This window comes from Mesoplodon mirus, assembly GCF_964341445.2.
Source record: "Mesoplodon mirus genome assembly, chromosome: 1".
NCBI lineage: Eukaryota > Metazoa > Chordata > Mammalia > Artiodactyla > Ziphiidae > Mesoplodon > Mesoplodon mirus.
The window spans coordinates 4622725-4642757 of NC_138976.1; the positions used below are offsets into that span (position 1 = coordinate 4622725).

General features: G+C 46.1%; 1 protein-coding gene across 1 annotated transcript in view; it reads left to right on the plus strand.

The window, feature by feature from the left end:
- The window catches only part of MED27 (mediator complex subunit 27), a 207645-nt gene that overhangs the window by 67636 nt on the left and 119976 nt on the right, over positions 1-20033 (plus strand). The window lies entirely within an intron of this gene.

Consider the following 20033-nt stretch of genomic DNA (forward strand, 5'->3'; position numbering starts at 1 on the left):
TGCTTTGTGCTTGTTTTTAACTAGTGGAAACTGGTTTTTGCAAAGTCATTTCTTTCTTTTAAAAAGGTATCTGTTAAGATTAGAAACCAAACATGTAGGTAATCTATTTTGCATAGGTCTTTTTTAATTTTTATTTTTACATCTTTATTGGAGTATAATTGCTTTACAGTGGTGTGTTAGTTTCTGCTTTATAACAAAGTGAATCAGTTATACATATGTTCCCATATCTCTTCCCTCTTGCGTCTCCCTCCCGCCCTCCCTATCCCACCCCTCTAGGTGGTCACAAAGCACCGAGCTGATCTCCCTGTGCTATGCGGCTGCTTCCCACTAGCTGTCTATTTTACGTTTGGTAGTGTATAGATGTCCGTGCCTCTCTCTCGCTTTGTCACAGCATAGGTCTTAAAAGAAGCAGTTATAATGCACTTCATAGTTTACACGGTTTCTGTGTGACTCTAGGACTTCAGGATACCTCAGAGCTTATTCTTTGTTTCCTTGTCACATTCCCAGAGTTGGCAGAGCATGAGGGCAGTTCTCCTTATCTTACAAATGAGACAGCCGAGGAGCACATTGTGATAAGCTGCAGGCCATCTAGGGAGTCCGGTAGAGCTGGGATTAGAATCAGTGCTAGGCCCACTTATTCTTTTTTAAAATAGTAATATATGTGCTCTTCCTTTTCCCAAGAGGAGAGAGAGCAGACACTGTAAAGTGTACAGATCACTGGTTGTTCACATGTGTATACCTCCGTGTAGCTCCACCCAGATCAAGCCACGTGGCCACCACTTCCAGAACCCCACAGGGTTCTTCTCATGTTCCCAGTGCTGCCTCCCTCCCTAAGTTTAACAGCTGTTCTGACTTCCTTGAACAATTGATTTTACCTGTTCTTGAAATTCGTATAAATGGAATCACACAATATGTAATCTTTTATATCAACTGTCCTCACTCAACACAATATCTGTTAGATTCATCCAGGTTGCTTGTTCTTTTTTGTTGCTGTGTAGTATTCCTTCGAATATGCCACAATTATTCCACCAGTTGGGTTGTTCTTTACTAGAAGCCCCAGTAGATGAAGGCCAAGGCTCAGTCAGTGATGTGAAGTCAGAAATTGAAGCACACCAGTCTTTGCCAGTAGTTTTTCTATCCACATGAACACTCCCCTGAAAGGGGCACTACTCCCCAAAGCTCGACTTGGTCTTTAAACACATTGCCCAGCCCAACCCGCCCTCCTGTTGTACCCTCTTTTGCTTACATCCTCAGTTACAAACTACATCTTAAAATTTCCAGTCCAAAGGAGTGTTTGCAGGGGAGATTCGGTTGTTTGCCTTTACACAGGATCTCATTTATTTTCTGTTTGGTTAGCAACTATTTATTATGCCTGCTCTCTGCCACGCACTGCCCTAGGCTCTGGGGATGCAATCATGAGCAAGACAGACGTGGTCCCATCTTCCTGCAGCTTTTGGTTTAACTGGGGGGAAAAGACAAAAAACAAGTACCCCTAAACAAATTAATACAACGATTTCTGGTTATGTTTAGTACTTAGGAAGGGAACACATAGGGTGGTAAGGAGGGGCGACTGCTTAAAACGGGTGGTCAGAGAAGGCCTCTCCAAGGAGTTGACATTAGGGGGAGGCTCGGAGAACGAGGAGGAGAAGGGCCATTCAGGAGCTGGGGAGATTGCAGGAGATGACTCTGGGGACCTTTGCCCTCACCAGTGGACACCCATAGGCCACCATTTCTGTGACTTTCAGGTTTTCCTCACAGTTAACATGTGCTTCCAGGATGGGATGAACATAACCAGCCAGCCTCCAACAAGTTATTTTTTGTCTGCTGCATGCACAGGTGCCATCCTTTCCGGAGACTACAGGGACAGTTTCTTTGAGTGATGCAGGATAGAGTTTTCACCATTTGGCAGGAAGCTCCTTCTGTCTGATGCTTCTCAAGTGTTGATGTGGTGGTTCTGCACATCTCAGCTTTCGGCTCTCAAAAGTCTAATGGGCCCTTATAACTTGTCACCTTCTCTGCTTGGATTGTCTACTGAGGCAAGACGCTTGGCGAGAAGTGAAAGACTTTCTAATGGTCCCACAAGACTGGAGCCAAAAGTGTTTGTTGCTAACTCTCTCTTGACAAAAGTCAGTTCTTAGTCCATCTGTTCACCATTTGTTAATTTGCATTGGCTTGAAACCTGTTTATAGGTGACATGCTATTATGAGGACACTTAGAAACTATTTTAAGCACCAAGGCAATCAACAGACTCTGTTCGCATGCCAAAAAAAAAAAAAAAAAAGAAACAACTGGTGTTCACAACTGTCATTATAAATTTATAATAAATCACTCAAAATACTTAGTTTCGAAGAGAAAAGTGGTTACTGCATCCTAAGAATACAACGTTGAAATGATTTCCTTTACTTAGTAGCCTCTTTCCTGTGAAAATTGACTGCTACCTTTTCACATCATTGAGCTTTGTGGGCTCACATTATCCTGGAATCCCTTTGTAAAGTGACTGTCCAGTAGGCAGGATCTACAGCTAAAGGACATTCTGTTCACTTTTATTGAGCACCTACTATGTGCCACTTATAGTGTTAGATGTCCAGAATAGAGACACCAGTAATGCATAGCTGCTGGCCTAATTGGATCATATATATATTTTTTAGACTAAAAAATAGGACCCTAGTAATATATACATATTGTACACTTTGAAAAAACCAAAGGTATCAAAAAAGAAAAGAAAAAATAATAATACCATCACCCTGAGAAAGTTATTGTTAAAGTTTTGATGGACCTTGTTCTAGATTTTTTTCTATGCATATGTAATATATAATTTTTAAAAACAAAAGACAACCTTCAAGAAGAATTGTAATATTGTTCTGTATCACATCCCAACATTTATTGAACGTAGTTCTTAGATTTTAAGGTAGTATAATTTGACCTGTGGAATACTTAAATTTGCTTGTTAATCAGCCATGTTGTGGTTTCATCTGTAGGACATGACTCATTACAGAATTTTTACTGTAAGTGTGATATGACCATAAACTATCTTTGTAATTACGGAAATCCCTTGAACTCCCTTATAAAACAACACACGAATCCTCCAGGGGTGCTACAGTAGTCATCTATTGCTACGTAAAAAGTTGCCCCCAAACTTAGTGGTTTAATAGCAGTAAACATAATCGCCCATATTTTCTGTGGATCCTACGTGGGAATGGCTTGGCTGCATGGTTCTGGCTCAGAGCCTCTCATAATATTGCAGTCAGATGGCAGCCAGGACCACAGTCGTCTGCAAGTTGGGCCAGGGTTCAAAGGTCACTTCCAAGGTGGCTCACTGACATGGCAGGTAAGTTGGTGCCAGCTGTCCGTGGGAGACCTCAGTTCCTCCCCACGTGGGCCTGTCCACAGGGTGCCTGAGTGTCCTCTGGACTTAAGGGTGACTTCTTCCAGAGCAAGCCATCTAGAAGAAGGCAAGCCAGGCAGAGCCTGTCCTTTTTATGGCCTCGCCTCAGAGGTATGTAGCATCGATTCCACCCTGTAGTGTGTGTTAGAAATGATTCACTACATCTCACTGACATTCAAGGTGTGGGGGGGAAGAGCCTCTCCCTTGTGAAGGAAGGAGTGTCAGAATTTGCAGACATATTTCAGGGAATTCTCTGGTAGTCCAGTGGTTAGGACTCAGAGCTTTCACTGCAGGGGCCCGGGTTCAATCCCCGGTTGGGGAAGGAAGATCCTGTAAGCCGCGGGGCGCAGCCAAAAGATTTAGAAAATTTAAAAATAAAAAAGAATTTGCAGACATATTTTAAAAGCGCCCCAGTTGCCAATGAGGAGAGACATTACACAGAGGAAAGAGTGGCGGAGCCTGTGAGCCCCATTGACTTATTTATTCAGCAAATATTTACTCGGGGCCTATAGGTGGTTGGTTCTGTGCTCCGTGCTGGGGATTTGGAGATGAATAAGATAGAATTTCGGCTTTCAGGACACTCTGAGTAGAAATAGAGGAACAAAACAAGTAGCAGGGAATCATAGTCGAGTGTGCCAAGTCCTAAGGAAGCGATCCTAACGTGCCCGAGAAGGCCACAGGCAGGATGCTGAGAGAGATCCATGCAGGGAGGCCCAGCCAAACTTCACCCAATTTCTCCACTGCCAGCTGTGAAGGATGGAGGCTTTCCTTTATGGAGAGCTGGATGCTTTCTTGCATAGGCCTACAGGATTCTAAGGAAAAGGTTTATTTCTTTTTTTTTTCTTTTTTCTGTGTTATATTCTCCAATGACCTTTTTCTTTTTTTTTTTTTTAACATCTTTATTGGAGTATAATTGCTTTACAATGGTGTGTTACTTTCTGCTGTATAACAAAGTGAATCAACTATATGCATACGTATATCCCCATATCCCCTCCCTCTTACGTCTCCCTCCCACCCTCCTTATCCCACCCCTCTAGGTGGTCGCAAAGCACGGAGCTGATCTCCCTGTGCCATGCGGCTGCTTCCCACCAGCTATCTGTTTTACACGTGGCAGTGTATATATGTCCGTGCCACTCTCTCACTTCGTCCCAGCTCACCAGGAAAGGGTTTATTTCTAAACAGTGGAGGAGGCTGGTGAAGGACCAGGGGCTGGGCCCCTCGCTCGCCCACCCCTGGAACTCTGTGCGCCTGTTAGTGTAGTGGCAGTTGAGTTTCTGCATTGGCTTGTGTCAGCAGTTGGGTGGCACGGAAGCTACTGCCACCAAACCACAGTCTGCGCCGAGACCACAGGCGTGGCAACAACGCAGGAGAGTTGTATCGCGCGTTAAGGTGTTTGTTTTTAAGTGCGGTTGGCTTTAATAGCAGTAGTCTTTGAAAACTCAGATTCTCCCCTGAGTTCCCAGAGGATTAGTGATTTGTGGGATTAATGATTCATATCTTTCTCCCCCTCCAGAGAAGCTTGTAAGGAGACAAAGATGTTGTTCATGATGAAAGGTCTTTGATCCCGTGTTAGCGTTTCAGAGGGCACTGGTGAAGCGACCTCACTTCCGTGATTCCCGAGTGTTCATATTAAGTCTTTTGCAGGCAGACACTATCGTTTCCATAAAGGAGCTGTGTCCCCTGTTGCAGGGTAAACATTGTCAGCCTTTGACCTTCGTAGGATCGGGATCAGCCTGGGAAGTGGCTGTCGTACTTGATGGATCTGTGAGTTGCATCCTGAGATCGCTGTGTACTTACTGTATGTCAGCTGGAGCCACGTTTACTTGTGCTCTCTTAGGTAGCAGTCTCAACTCTATGCTGTATTGTTTAGTGTACTTTTGTGGCAACGTGGGATGTTGGTTTTAATCAGTATGGCCAAGCTGACTGGCCTGTGACTCCTGTTCAGCAACTTGGCCTGAGGAAATGCTGGCTTTCAGGGGCAGCCGAGGTGAAAGACTCTCCTGTGTTCGTATTTTCTGCACACACAGATCTCATTTAGGTTCCAGGAAAAAAAACATAAATTGTTTTACAGAAAGGTTAGTTGTAAAAGTATTACCTGCCTCCCCCCCAACCCCCTGCCCCGGAAGTTGTCAGGCCAGGCAGTTTCTTTTGTATCACGTGTGAAGAGGTCCTGCCTACGAAATTAAGGACCTTCCGTAGGCTGCCTTCTCCCTAGTCACTGGGGATGCGCCGTCCCCGCTCGCAGCCGAGAGCAGCCCCGCTGCTTGTCCACTAGGCCCAGTCCCCTCTCACCTGCTCCGAGCCATTTCTCCGTGTGGTTCTCCTGTTTCTGTCCTGCTCCATCAGTGTTCCCCTTCTCCTGGCCCACTCCTGGTAGAATGCAGACATGCTTGTTCCAAAACCATCTCCTGGGAGAACACCCGACTCATAATCCCCTCCCCCTTCCAGCTCCCCGCTCCCCTCTCTCCTCTTCACTGCAGACCTCCTTGAAGGAGTCGACTGTACATGTCTCCAGTTTCTCAGCCACCCCAGGCAACAACTGTTCCGATTTGTATCCCCGCTCCCTAGTTTTCCTCTTCTAGAACTCAGCGTAAACAGAGTCATGCCGAACATAATACCTTCCTCCTGGTTTCTTTTGCTCAATGTGGTGTGTTGGAGATTCATTCATGTGGTGTGTGTCAGTGCGCCGTTCCATTTTATTGCTGAAAAGGATTCCTTGGTGTTCTTCTGAGCCTGCCAGTGGCATTTCCTCACCATTCGGCATCTGTTTCAATGTTGTCTAATACCTTCGAGAGTGTGGGGAGGGGAGTCTTCACTTCATGCTCCCGTTCTTGGATGACCTACCTCAGGTTTGAGCAGCAACAACACACAAAAACTGTGTGCAGGGACAAGTGTTGCTGGAGAGAAAGGCCACCAATTCAGGAGGTGACAGGGATAATGACGCACACCTAGGGGGTCCCGTGTTTGAACAACAGATTGCCTTCGGTGCGGTGGCCACTGATTTGGTTCTGGGAGTTTAACTGAAAGAGGCTCATCTTCTGCCACTGCCTTGCACGCTAATTCCCAAGAAGATCATCCACTTGAAATTACACATGGTGCTTATACAGATGATTGGATTCTCTCCAATATGTGTGGTAAGTACAGCTTCTGTTCTTGAAAGGCGGAGGCTTCTGTTGTCTTTTGCTTAACATGAAACCTACAGGAATCATGGAGAGCAGAGAGGTGACATGAATCCGTCCTTGGTGATAGTGATGAACGAGGGGGCTCCACTTACTGTGGTCATTGATGTTTAAACTGAGAAAGGCAAATATTTGCCAGGATGAAGCGCACCAAACCCAGAGTCTCTTCCTGTAGCTTCCTGGCTGTTACATCATTATCTCTTCTGTTGTTGATTTTCCAGACCTTTTTTACTAGCTTTTTTTCTCAGCCACACAGAGATGAAACTCCAAGTTTCTGTACTTGCTATGCTGTTACAGGAACCTTGTTACAGATGTCGTTTGATAGTGGCTGTGAACCTGCGTCCTTGCAGGGACCTAATTTTCTTCTTGATCACTTGGGCTTTGCTTTGCCTCCCGAGGATCTTGATATTTTGTTGAGGGCAGAATTTGGTTGTATGTTGATAAGTTTATATTAAATTCTTCAACTTAGATGGTGGTAGGAGCCTTGAACAAGAATGTTTGGCATCTCTTTTTATTAGAGTTTAGTTTGTCTCTGAGCAAAGCGACCGTGAACGCACCACGAATGAGAAGCAAACCGGTTCACTGCCGGGAGCTTTAGAAATACACAGCATCGTTGCCTGAACCCCCTTTTCCAGGGATGCTTATTTCCCAGGCCGACTCTCTGCGCTTGGGCAGGTGACCAGAGCAAGCGTTCCCGAAAGGAAACGGAGAACTTTGCAGCTGGAAGTTTCCTTGCAGTTCTGCAAAAAGTCATCAGAACTTGAGTAGACATTCACTAAAGCCTCCTTTCCCCTGCTGGCAAGTATTAAGCAACAATATTCATTAGATACCACTGAGAGGCTGTGTAATAAAGAAATAATCCTAGGCCTAGGTGGCTGTAATTCTCCAGAAGAGTTGAAATTGAGAATATAATTAAAGATTAAAGCATTGTTTGCATTCTAGAACACGGAAGAATCTTCCTCTCCATTGCGGGACCCTATTAATAAGGAGGAGATCAGTTACCAATAGCCAACACTACAGAAGTTCATTTATTAACATCAGTTCTGTTTAAGCTTGTCTGACTCAGTATTTCTTTTGCCTTTTTCCTATAAGACTGGAGCTGTGTCCCGGAATAGTGAGGGATACCAGTCTTATCAAAAAAAAAAGATGTATCCAAATCTATTCAGCATCCTGAGTTTGGATACGAGTGTTCATATGGCAGGGGTTACCTGTATATGGCTCTTCAGTCCTGTAGTTCATTGTATCCCTCTGTGTTGTCAACAAAATAATTTTCAGCCTGTTCGTTTCAACCAGCTTTCCCTGTACAGGTTAAAAGGTTGGTAGGAACTAGCATACCTAGCTATTTTGAGGTTTTATGACTGTGGCTGGGAAAAGGGTGAGAACTCTATAAAATGTTGTCAGACCATCTTGACACCGTGACAGAAAGAAACCCTTGGCGGTCAGATACCTGGTATTCTGAGCTCATGCAGCCAGCCTGCACCCGTAATCTCAGCGTGGGAACAGGGAAGAAAGAGCCCAGGGCCTCACCCAATTGGATTGTAAAAGTTTAACTGCACAAGCATCATTTCATTTTCTTCCTCTGCTTTTTTGTTGCTGTTCACATTTGTTTTCCATTTGCCTTGAAATCGAATCAGAAGGCATTTGAGGCCAGGGGTGTGGAATAGTCTTCTTATGTATCCAGGCTCCACTGTTGCCTGTTCCTGCTCTTTAGAGTTTCCATTCAAGGGCCTGGAGAAGACACAGTCAGTAATAGTTCTTGAAATGTCCTTTTTTGTGTTTTTATTGCTTGTGTTATTGGCAGGTGGAGAAGGAAAGTGTCTTTCTCCGTCTGTGGCATTGACTGGGGAAGGGAAAATGTGGTTCAGTGACTGGGCAGATAGAAACCTTCAACTCTGAACTCCTGAACGGCTTGATTTTGGTAACCCTTCCACGGCATTTGCCACTGTCTACCTTGTGTTTTGTTAAGCCTGGAAACTCCTTGGGGACCAGGGTTCCCTGTGTCCCTTTCCGGCCTGGCCTTGGCTCACATACTGATGGCTGAGTGAACCAGCCCTGGAGGCTAGTTCCCCTCTGTGCCGCCCCCCCCCCCCGCCCCCAAGCTGGTGAGGCAAGAGTGTCTTACAAGATGTGCTGATGTGTGCTTGTACTGCTCACACCTCTTGATAAGTTGGAAGCGTAAGCGTTGGGTATATAAATGGCTGGTAGCCAGGTGCAGGAATGCTGGCAGGTGAGCATTTGCAGTTGTGGGTCGGGCTCTGCTGAGTGCGGGTGGTAGGATTAGATCTGCAGGCCGGGGCAGCAAAAGCAGGGCCCGAAAGGCAGACAGAGGCCTTGGCAGCGGCGCCACAGGGAGCAGCAGGCCCTGGGGCCTGTGGGCAGGGGCTGGTGTGCCGAAGGTGGTGTGTTGGGAAGATTAATCAAGTAGCAGAATGCAGATAAATACGGTGGTCCTTTGTAGCTGTTTAAAAGATAATTGGTTCATGTTACTTATCTTTTATCCCCTCTATTTGGGCAGGAGAAAAATCTCTGGGAGAAGTAAACGAGGAATCCCTCATAAATATTAATGTAAAAGTCTGTCTATGGAGACTAAATATAGGGCCATTTTGTTTTAAATGCTCTATGTCGTTGTGCTTCATTAGCATATGTGTTGTAAAAGATCCTCTTGTCCCCTTGAGGGAACCGTGTTTGGTTCAACTAACAGCTGCCTGCTGAAGCCCATAACTGGTTGGGATCTGTCATACTTTAGACGGACAGGAGAACTGCTGTGCGCCCCTGCTTCAGCCGGAGGGTTTCCTTGTGCTCACCCGTTCTCAGAAGTGCTGGCCCGTCTCATTATCTAGACCCTCCGTCTGGACCTCTGCTTCATGCCGTCTAGTTTGCTACTGTGTGTGCACACGTGCGTGCTTGTGTGCACGTGCGTGCTCGCACGAGTGTGTTTACGTATGTACTGTTCACTCTGCACGCATATATCAAGCCCTCTCTGCAGGCTACGTGTATGCTTGATCAAGCAGGCAATCTAAAGGTGCAGAAGTACTCCTGTCTACAGACCAACGGAAAAGAGAATGAGTTCCCTTTGAAGCACATCGGAGGTGCCCCTAAGCCTTGGGGAAACGGTATGATGGACCCGACTTGCTTTAAGATACTCCAGCCTTCCACTTCTCAAAAGTGTTGCGGGATATGATAAAAATAGTTGCTCATTGTTGAAACTGGATCATGAGAATGTAATACTGTCGATGAGATCATTATACCGTTTATCTACCTTGGAGTATATTTTTTTAAATTTCACAACAAAATGGTTTTTTTTGGAAATATGGGTCTGGAGCTTGGATTGTTGTTGACGAAGTAGAGTTTCGGCAGTCAGCAGTGTAGGCGTGATGGGAGAGGTCTTGGGAGTGGGTAGGCTCTGCCAGGGGTGGTGGAGGGAGACCAGAGGAGGGCACGCAGAGGAAGCGCTGGCGAAGGACACTGCCGCCCTGCCCAGCCTTGCCCCGCCGTCAAGTGGCACTTCGGCCCTTTATTGTCTGGTTCTGGTCCTGGCCTCGCTTCTCAGCTGATCTGTCCTATATTTATCTCAGACCCTTTGTGACATGGACTAAAATTTAAGACTCCATGTCTTCCATAGATACTGAATCAAAGAGAAATTGCATAAAATAGAAAGCTGTGATAAAGAAGCTGGCCATTAAGCACCAACTCGAATGTGGCAGCCTGCAAAATCAGTTTAAAAATTATTTTTCATTGCATCCTCTAATTGCATTTCTCCTTTACAAGGTGATTTTATCCAGGAAGACAGCTGTCTAGTGTGGTAATTACATCACTCCGGCCATTCCTGGGCAAAGGAAGAAAAGAAATGGGTGGTTAAATAGTACACTCATCAGATAGAAGCTGGATCTTTTTTTTAAATCCCTTTTTGCATAACAAAGAGAGCTTCAGGATTGTTAATATTTCACACTATGCCATTCGCAACCCACGCTGGTTTTAAGTGAAACTCTCTTTTTTTTTAATCTTTCTGTTCTTTCTTGGAATGGAAAGTAATTTTGGTGGTCTCTTGATGTGGCTCTTTTTCTTTCTCTGTCTGCCATGTAGGCCATTAGTAACCTGTGGATTTGGGCCCAGAAAGTCCCTATTTAGAGTTATAATAGTCAAGAAGCACTGAGCCAGTGTCTCTGTTTATCTGTGCTGAAAACTGTTCTGTAAGCTTTAACAGGTACAGTGACCTCGGTAGTGTGGGAATAGGCCTGAGTTAGGAAATGGCTTTGTCTCTTAGCTTGAGTTTTTTAGGGAAGAATGGATTTTGATCTGGTGATGCCAGTCACTCTGATAGTCCTCATTCATGGCAGATACACAGGAATTTTTAATAATAATTTTAAAAAACCCTATTTTCAGCCCAGGTTATACTTATTTCTAGCTTCCTCAGACTTGAGATATATCACTTCCCCAAGTTTGCTTAGTGTAAAGGAACCGGTCATTGTCATTCTGTTTGGAGCCAGTTTCTCAACCTAGATTAAGCTCTGAGCTCAAGGTCTGCTGGTTCTTAGGATGAGCTCTCAAGGTCAGTCCTCTCTCTGGGGACATTTTTTTTTTTTAATTTATTTTTGGCTGTGTTCGGTCTTCATTTCTGTGCGTGGGCTTTCTCTAGTTGCGGTGCGCGGGCCTCTCACCGTCGCAGCCTCTCGTTGCGGAGCACAGGCTCCAGACGCGCAGGCTCAGCAGTTGTGGCTCACGGGCCCTGTTGCCCCTCAGCATGTGGGATCTTCCCAGACCAGGGCTCGAACCCATGTCCCCTGCATTGGCAGGCAGATTCTCAACCACTGCGCCACCAGGGAAGCCCCCCCCCTTTTTTTAAAACACTTAAAATTTATTTATTTGTTTATTTTTGGCTGCATTGGGTCTTCGTTGCCGTGCGCGGACTTTCTGTACTTGCGGTGAGTGGGGGCTCCTCTTCATCGCGGTGTGCAGGCTTCTCATTGCCGTGGCTTCTTGTGGAGCACGGGCTCTAAGCGTTCAGGCTTCAGTAGCTGTGGTGCACGGGTTTAGTTGCTCCGTGGCATGTGGAATCTTCCCAGACCAGGGTTCAAATCCGTGTCCCCTGCGTTGGCAGGTGGATTCGTAATCACTACGCCACCAGGGATGTCCCTCTGGGGACATTCTGACAGCTGGGTAGTAGTGGACTAGAACGGGCTCCCAAGTAAAGGGACCAACCAGCCGGATGTGGTGGCCCAGCTCTTCTCCAGAGATGAGGGAGCCTTTAGAGCGGTGATGCCCAGCCCCGGCTGCATATTAGAAACATATAGGGAGCTTTTTGTGGGGAGAGGCCCAGTCATCCATATTCTTAAACAGCTCCCAGGGTGGTTCCTGTTTGCCCCTGATATTCAGGACCCCTGCTCCAGGAGGGGTGCAAGGAACACTCCAGGCATAGAGGTGTCTGGGAAAACACTTGTCAGAACGTCTATAAGATGAGGGGAATAATTGCTGTGGGGAAAATTTGGTAGAGCCTGTTTGCTCAAGGCTACTGATGAGAACCCGCTGGGATTTAAAACTCAGAAAAAGGTGGATCCTAACTTGGTTGCTTCCTCATCAGCTCCCAGATGTATCTGGTGTCATCAATACCTTATTTCCCTGACCAGCTTTATTTAGCTTTGTGACTCTTTGGTCCACAGAATAAGATGGTCTGGTGATACTTTACTTTTTTTCCTTTCAATGTATTTTTATTTTATATTAGTAGTTGGTCCTTCTAGTTAAACTAGTATCTACAACTAAGCATGTTGCATTGTCATTTTGGATGCTTTTAAATGTATTTGTGTAAATCAGAAGTACACAATTTAGTTCATTGCTGATCCGATGTGTCTTATTTTTCTTTATAGCTTTTTTTAACAGCTTTATTGGGATGTACAAAAATATAATAAATTGCACACATATAATGTATATAGTTTTTGACATACCTGTGAAACCATCACCTTACTTATCATAATCAAGATAATCAACATATTCGTCACCCCCCAAATTTCCTCATGCCCCTTTGTAATCTTGCTCACCCCATACCTCCGTCCCTGGACAACCACTGAGCTACTTTTAGTTGCTATAGATTAGTTTGCATTTTCTAGAAGTTTATATAAATGGAATCATACAGTATATATTATTTTTTTCAGTGTGACTTTTTTACTCAGCATAATTATTATGAGATTCATCTATAGTGTTGCACGTATCAGATCATTTCTTTTTATTGCTGAATAGTATTCCATTGAACAGATATACCACAATTTGTTTGTTCATTTGTCTGTTGCTGGACATTTTCGTTGTTTCCAGTTTTTGACTATTGCAAATAAAACCAGTATAAACATTCATGTACAAGTCTTTGTATGGACATATGCTTTCATTTTTGTTGGGTAAACAGGAGTACAATATCTAGGTCATATGGTAGGTGTGTGTTTAACTTTTTAAGAAATTGCTGAACTGCTTTCCAAAGTGATTGTAGCATTTTACATTCCTTCCAGCAGGGGGTGAGAGTCCAGCTGCTCCACGGCCTCACTAACACTTGGTGTAGTCAGTGTTTTTAATGTTAGACATTCTAATAGGTATGTAGTGGTATCTCATTGTGGTTTTAACATGCATTTCCTTAATGACTAATGATGTTGAGCATCTTTTCACGTGCTTATTTACCATCTGTATATTTTCTTTGGGTGAAGTGCAAAAATTTGAGAAATGTAGGTCTCCTTTCCTTTATGGCTTTGAAAATGCCTTAATATAGAGCCTGTCATAGATAACTTATTATATATTGTCGAGTATCTGTCAAGTACCTACTGTGTGCTCATCGTTCTCCCAGTTGCTGCGAGGAATTCAGAGGAAATGGTCATCGGGGACTGGTGCACCTGGTGATCAAACACTGCACGTTTTACTTGAATGTGTCATGGTTTTTCTTCACCATGTCCATCTTCTTTCCTGTACTTGTGTCATGGCTGTGGGTCTGGAGCTGATTGGTGCTGGGGATAGGATTTTAATTTCACTTGTACTGATTTTTCTGGTAGGGGTTCTGGTCTCTGAACCACTGGAGTCTAGACTCTTGCTATTCTTTATCGGTTTTTTTAAAATTGATTAATTTATTTATTTTTGGCTGCGTTGGGCCTTCGTCACTGCGTGTGGGCTTTCTCTGGCTGTGGCAAGTGGGGGCTACTTTTCGTTTTGGTGCATGGGCTTCTCACTGCAGTGTCTTCTGTTGTGGAGCATGGGCTCTAGGTGCATGGGCTCAGTAGTTGTGGTGCACGGACTCAGTTGCTCCGCGGCATGTGGGATCTTCCCGGACCAGGGCTCGAACCTGTGTCCCCTGCATTGGCAGGCAGATTCTTAACCACTGCGCCACCAGGGAAGCCCTATTCCTTATCTTTAATTGGTATTTATTTAGTCTGCTCTGCTTTTTATTAATTTTAAATATTAAAATCTGATGTCCATCATGCTAGATGCTGGATATTGAGCGATGAATAAACCTTCTTTTAAAGAACTTAAGCGTGCCCTGGGGAGACAAGTAAAGAGGCCATTAGGGTTCAAAAGAAGGATATGAAATCAACCCAAGGGAACCAGGAAGGCTCCTTGGAGGATGTGGACTCGGAAAAGTTGAAATTCCCTACAAACGGACTTAAATATAATGTTGCTGGCTCATATTAGAGCAGCCTAAAACAGGCCCACTCCCCACTAACCCCTAAAAGGAAGGGGCAAAGGCAAGACTCTGAGAAGTGGGAACTGCTGAATGGGGCCACTCTATCCCACCTGTCACTCTTCTACCTGGCCCTTCTCCCAGAGCCCACTTCCTGGAGTCGTGAGGGGATACTGATCCCTTCAGCTCTCAAGGAAACTTGCTTGGGGCTTTGAGCAGTTCCTTATATCACTGTGTCCTATAGACATCATCTGTGGGTACTGTGATGTGAAAAGGATTGGGAGACGGCCGTGATAGCGGGCCTGAGATCCCGTGCTCCTTTCTTTGGCTCTTTTTCTGAGGTTGCTGTTCTCCCTTCCCCCTCTCATCTTTGTCCCTGGAAACCTAGGTTTTTTTTTTTTTTTTTTTTACTGTTTAATAACCACAACAAGAGACTTTGCCAGGCTTGGGATCAAACTTGCAGAAGTTCCTAGTCTCTAAGCACTGGTGGACACTCGTAATAGGACGGAACCACCTTTCGGGATTCCCCTGAGTGCCCTGCCCACAGACTGACGCCATTATGTGTTGTTGAGCAGAACGTCCTCATGCCCCCTCCATCTCCCCCACCCTGATGTCCTGGGGGCTCAGGCAAAGACATGCCCAGGTAGATCTTTGGAAGGAATGTAACTTTTGGCTCTGGGAACTTTCTCTTTGTACAGCTGCCCCAGTTCACACAGAGTTAGATTTGCTGGGACTTACTGTCTCCAGAGAAGAAACCTAGGGGGTTTTACCTACAGGTTCAATAACTTGTCCCCTCTCCAATCCTAGCCCCACTCATTGCGGCCCCAGAAGTGTTTCCTAGGGTCCTTTTCCTTCCACTTATCTACGCCTACTTTACATCTCAGTGCCCCAAAGAAAATATCCTTGTAAGTCTCTCACAGTCTTAAGTAAAATTTCATTTCATTTTTATCATATCATTAAGCCAGTATAAATCCCAAGCACAGTAGCTCTAGAAGGATGTTCTTTTCCTATCTGACATATAACAAAATAGATTTAGATTTTTTTTCCCCGTTGACTTGGGCACCTTGGGAAAAATAAAATAAAATAACTGAAATTAAGTAAATAAAAGGCACCAAATCCCTTTTCCTTCTCTTGGCCAGAACTCCCATATTCTCTTGTCAGTTCAAATAGGCCCCGCCCTCCCACCCCTGCCTCAGCCCCAAGTGTGGCACGCAGAGAACCTCACTTCACAGATCGGAGGAGGGCTAGGATGGGTTCTTAGAAATTAACTTCCCCTCTCCTTTAAAAGATTTTTTTTCACACTTTTTTATTTTTAACAAAGGGTACTTAAATATTTAAAGTCTCCTAAGACCAATTAATTTAATACAGTTCATCCAACAGACATTTAGACAGCATGTGGCCTTGTCCTGCCCATTAAGGAACCTCTCATATTGTTGAGGGACATGTCTAGAGTGTCACGAAAACCCAGACCCAGAAGAGCCAGGAGGCAGCTGCTTCCTTCCCATCATTTCACCATGCAGGAAACTGAGGGTGCAGGTAGGGAGGTGTTTCTCTCAAAGAAGTCACAGAGATTTATTAGTAGCAGAGCCAGGACTGGACCCCTGACTGTTCTGCTCCTGCTGATATTCTCCCGATTTCTCCTGACTCAGTGGGGGGGTGTGGGGCAGTGGAGGAGGAAGAGAGAGAGAAAAAAAACACCCCAAAACAGGATATTAAAAAATTGCATCTTTTTTTAGGTGATGTTTTTGGATGGTGTCATAGAATCACTACCCCTGTTTGCTGTTCTGAGATTCCCCACGTGGGATAACTTCACTGATTGCTTATTGAGTCTTGTGTGTGAGCCTAGCAGAGGCCACACAGCCCTTGCTTCTGGTTCTTTGCAAGAAGGGGGTGGTTTCAGCATTTGTGTGTTACGAATTCCAGCTCTCTGCTTCAGTGCTCCCTGTGGCCCTGGAGCTCTGCCCTGTTAGCACTTCTTTTTGGCAGAGAAACAATACTTTATCAGCCAGTAGGGACAGATATTTCTGTTCTACAAATGAGCCCAGATTTATAGACTCCGGGTTCAAAGAAATGAGGTGAGAGATCACCAACCAACCAAAGCCGAATCTACAGTGAGGGAAGAAATAGCTCAGGACTGGTTAATAATGAAAGCCAAAACAAAAGGCACCCATTTAATTCTTACATTTGTCCTCTGAGAGGTACTGCTACTCTCCTTGCCTGTACCTTGTCCAGAGTCTCCCAGCTGGGAGGTGGCGGGACTAGGGTTCAGTCCTGGGCACTGGGACTCCAGAACCCACACCTCTGAGCCGTACAAGGTAGAGCTGTGCCTTGCATTCACCTCTGTCATAGATCAGGTTTCTTGGTAGCAGATGCTGAGATGGAGTTTTGGGTGCAGTATATTTATTAGGGGTCAACACCTGTCAGAGGAAGGGGGAAGAAGCATGATTGGACAGGGGAAGACGGTTAACTGCAATACAGCCTGACAAAGCCCAGGAGATCTCCGGAGCGAGCATGGCCTGTAAGAGCTGTCCTGCGTCGGCCAGCAGGCTTGGCCTTTATAATCCTGCCTTGCTCGGTCACCAGACGCAGGTGGCTCCAGGAAGGCCGTGACTGCAGTGGGGTGGCTCTCTGAGGCTGTCCCTGGGTGAGCTGACCGCTGAAGGCCGAGTGCTGACCGCGTTCCCGTAGCCGGGCAGCAAGGTCTTCCTTGAAGGAGGGACCTGTTGCTGCATGTCCTTGCCTATCACGCTCTTTGTCAGCCACGCCACTATTACTGTACGGCTCGGTATTGGTCTCTGTTGCTGGCAGTTTGGACATTTGTTGGCATCAGTAACTATGTCAACTCTTCTAAGTGCAAGTCCGTGCTGTTGAGCCCATTTCTGCCACTGTGGCCACTTTGTTCATGGGTCCATCATGCTGACAAGGTTGACTGATATTAAGTGGTCAGGTCACTTTTTCCCCTTGATTATCCAGTGCTCTTCCATGGTGGGTGATACAGAGATCTTCTACCCTTCAGCGCACCCCCATGTGTTCATGCATGTCTACACCTTAGACTTTCTTGTCCTGACCTTCCAGTCTTTCCTTCTAGGCCCTTGACAATCTGACTGGACCACTCATCACTGCCCATGAGCCCATATATCGTCTAACCTGTGCCACTTGTTTTTCCACACAAGGTTGGCACCTTGCTGCGAATGCTCAAAGCCTACCTGTTGGGAGGTCTTTCCCTCACTGCTGGCCTTTATGCTCATCCCAAGTGGGTCTGTAATGTAGCTGCCGTGCACTTTTGGCTTGTACCCACATACCAAGGTGGCCTGTCTGTAAAGTAGGCTTGGGCTTTTTCCTCCTCCTCCAGTCGATCGTATGGGATTCCCTATACAAACAGACACAAGCTGCGGGAGGGATGCTGAGACAGCGTGGTGGTGCCCTAGGGCCCAAGGCCTCTGGTTCTCCTCATGCTCAGTCCAGGGTGTACTGCTTCCATCTCAGAGCTGATTGTGGCTGGGCCTGTGCAACCTGAGGACCTGGTGGGTCTGATAGCACCCAAAGAGGCCCACCAGACACGGTGCGTCTTTTCCTCGTGATAAGAGATGCAAAATGCAATCATTATGTTTTACTTTATATAGGTGTCAAGAGCTGTGAAAGGTCTGAGACTTTTACCTCCCCCCCTTCTTTTTTGCAAGCTAAAATGTTAGCTTATCACAGTCACAGAGATGCTGACAGAAGTCCCAGGAAAAGGAGTAGCCAGGCTGTCAGCAGGGTCTCCTTAGTTTCCTGAATCCCATAAGGGGTGATTCGGGTGGGCCTAGATGGATGCCTGCCCTCACAGTGGGTTACATCACAGGAAGGGACACTGAGCCTGGAAAACCCATCACATTATAGCAGCCTGTCAGCAAGTTTGCTCTTTATTTGCAGGGAGATGTTACCTTATCCCTCAAGGCTGCTCACTGCAAGCACAACCTTGAGAGAGGTCCCAGATAAAGAGTGGTTGGGGCCTTGTATTCTCAGCATACCCAGCCGATGTATAGGGTGTGAGAAATCTGCAGAGGGCTGTCTCTCTACAGTGAGACGTCCTGGCATGCACCTGGCCTCCGGATCCCTAAACATTTTTATGGATGGGGAAGACATAGCATGTATCTTACCAATGCCTCCAACGACCTGGCCACCTCCTGCTCATCTGACTTGATCGGTATCATGTCGTTATGTCATGGATCACTGTGACGGTCAGAGGATGTCTAGACGTCCAGGGCTCTTCCTGCTATATTGTGACAGAGGGCAGAAGTTTGCCCGTAGGCAAGACTAAACGTGTACTGTACCATGGAATATGAACTGTTTCTGATCTTCTTGTTTGATTGGAATAAAAAATGCATTCACTAAACCAATGGCTTTGTATGATCAGAGACTGTATTATCCTGCTCTAGAAAAGGTGCTGCATCTGACACAGTGGCTGTGATCAGGGCTGCCTTCCTGGTTGAGCCCTCAGTAGTCTGCAGTTTTCCTCCAGGATCTGTCTGGTTTCTGCAGGAGTCAGACTGGCAAATTACACCAGTCCAGATAGGATGGAGACCACTTCCTCTGCATCCTTGAGATCCTTAAAAATGGTACTAATCTCTGCCATTGCCGTGGGGTGCAGTATTCTCTTGGCTGGGGGACAGTGGTGGGGCGGGGCAGTGCAGCATCACACTTCCACTTGGCCTTCTCCACTATGGAAGGTCTAACCCCACAGACCAAGGACCTGAAGTGGTGGTTGTGCCGACTGCCAAGTACGTTGGCCTCAAGGGCGCACGCCAGCTGCGCCCGCAGACCCCGTGGATGGACCCGCCATAAGCCGGGCCTCGGCTAGGGCTTCATCTGCTTCCTGACCCCCATGGGCCCCCACTCTTTTTTTTCTTTTTTAATTAATTACTTTATTTATTTTGGCTGCGCCGAGTCTTAGTTGCGGCATGTGGTATCTTCGTTGTGGCCTGCGGCATCTTTTAGTTGCAGCATGCGGACTCTCATCTGCGGCATGTCTGCGGGATATCGTTCCCCGACCAGGGATCGAACCCAGGCCCCCTGCATTGGGAGTGCAGAGTCTTACCCCCTGGACCACCAGGGAAGTCCCCCCCACTCTTAACAGGGAGACCATGAGGAAGGTTTAGGTCTCTGGGAATTAGTGTTAACACAGAGAAGTGGCTTGCTGACACTGACCCTGAATGAGCTGGCAGCTGGAGGCTGCCTGCTGACTGCACTCCCCACAGCCAGGCGGCCAGGCCTTCCCAAAGGGGATCTGAGAGGTGTGTCTCCTGTCTGCCGTAATCTTTCTCAGCCATGAGACTGTTACTGTATGGCTAGGATCCAGCATGCTGGTCTTAGTTCCTACCCCCTACCGCCAGTATTAATCTTTTTTGTACAGGCATACCTTGGAGATACGGCGGGTTTGGTTCCAGACCACCCCAATAAAGCAAATATCACAAAGTAAGTCACACATATTTTTTGGTTTCCTATTGCATATAAAAGTTATATCTAGGGCTTCCCTGGTGGCGCAGTGGTTGAGAGTCCGCCTGCCGATGTGGGGGACACGGGTTCGTGTCCCGGTCCGGGAAGATCCCACGTGCCACGGAGCGGCTGGGCCCGTGAGCCATGGCCGCTGAGCCTGCGCGTCCGGAGCCTGTGCTCCACAACAGGAGAGGCCACAACAGTGAGAGGCCCGCGTACCGCAAAAAAAAAAAAAAAGTTATATCTACACTATAGTGTAGTCTATTAAATGTGCAATAACACTTTGTCTAAAAAAACAATGTACATACCTTAATTTAAAAATACTTTATTGCTAAAAAATGTTAGCCAT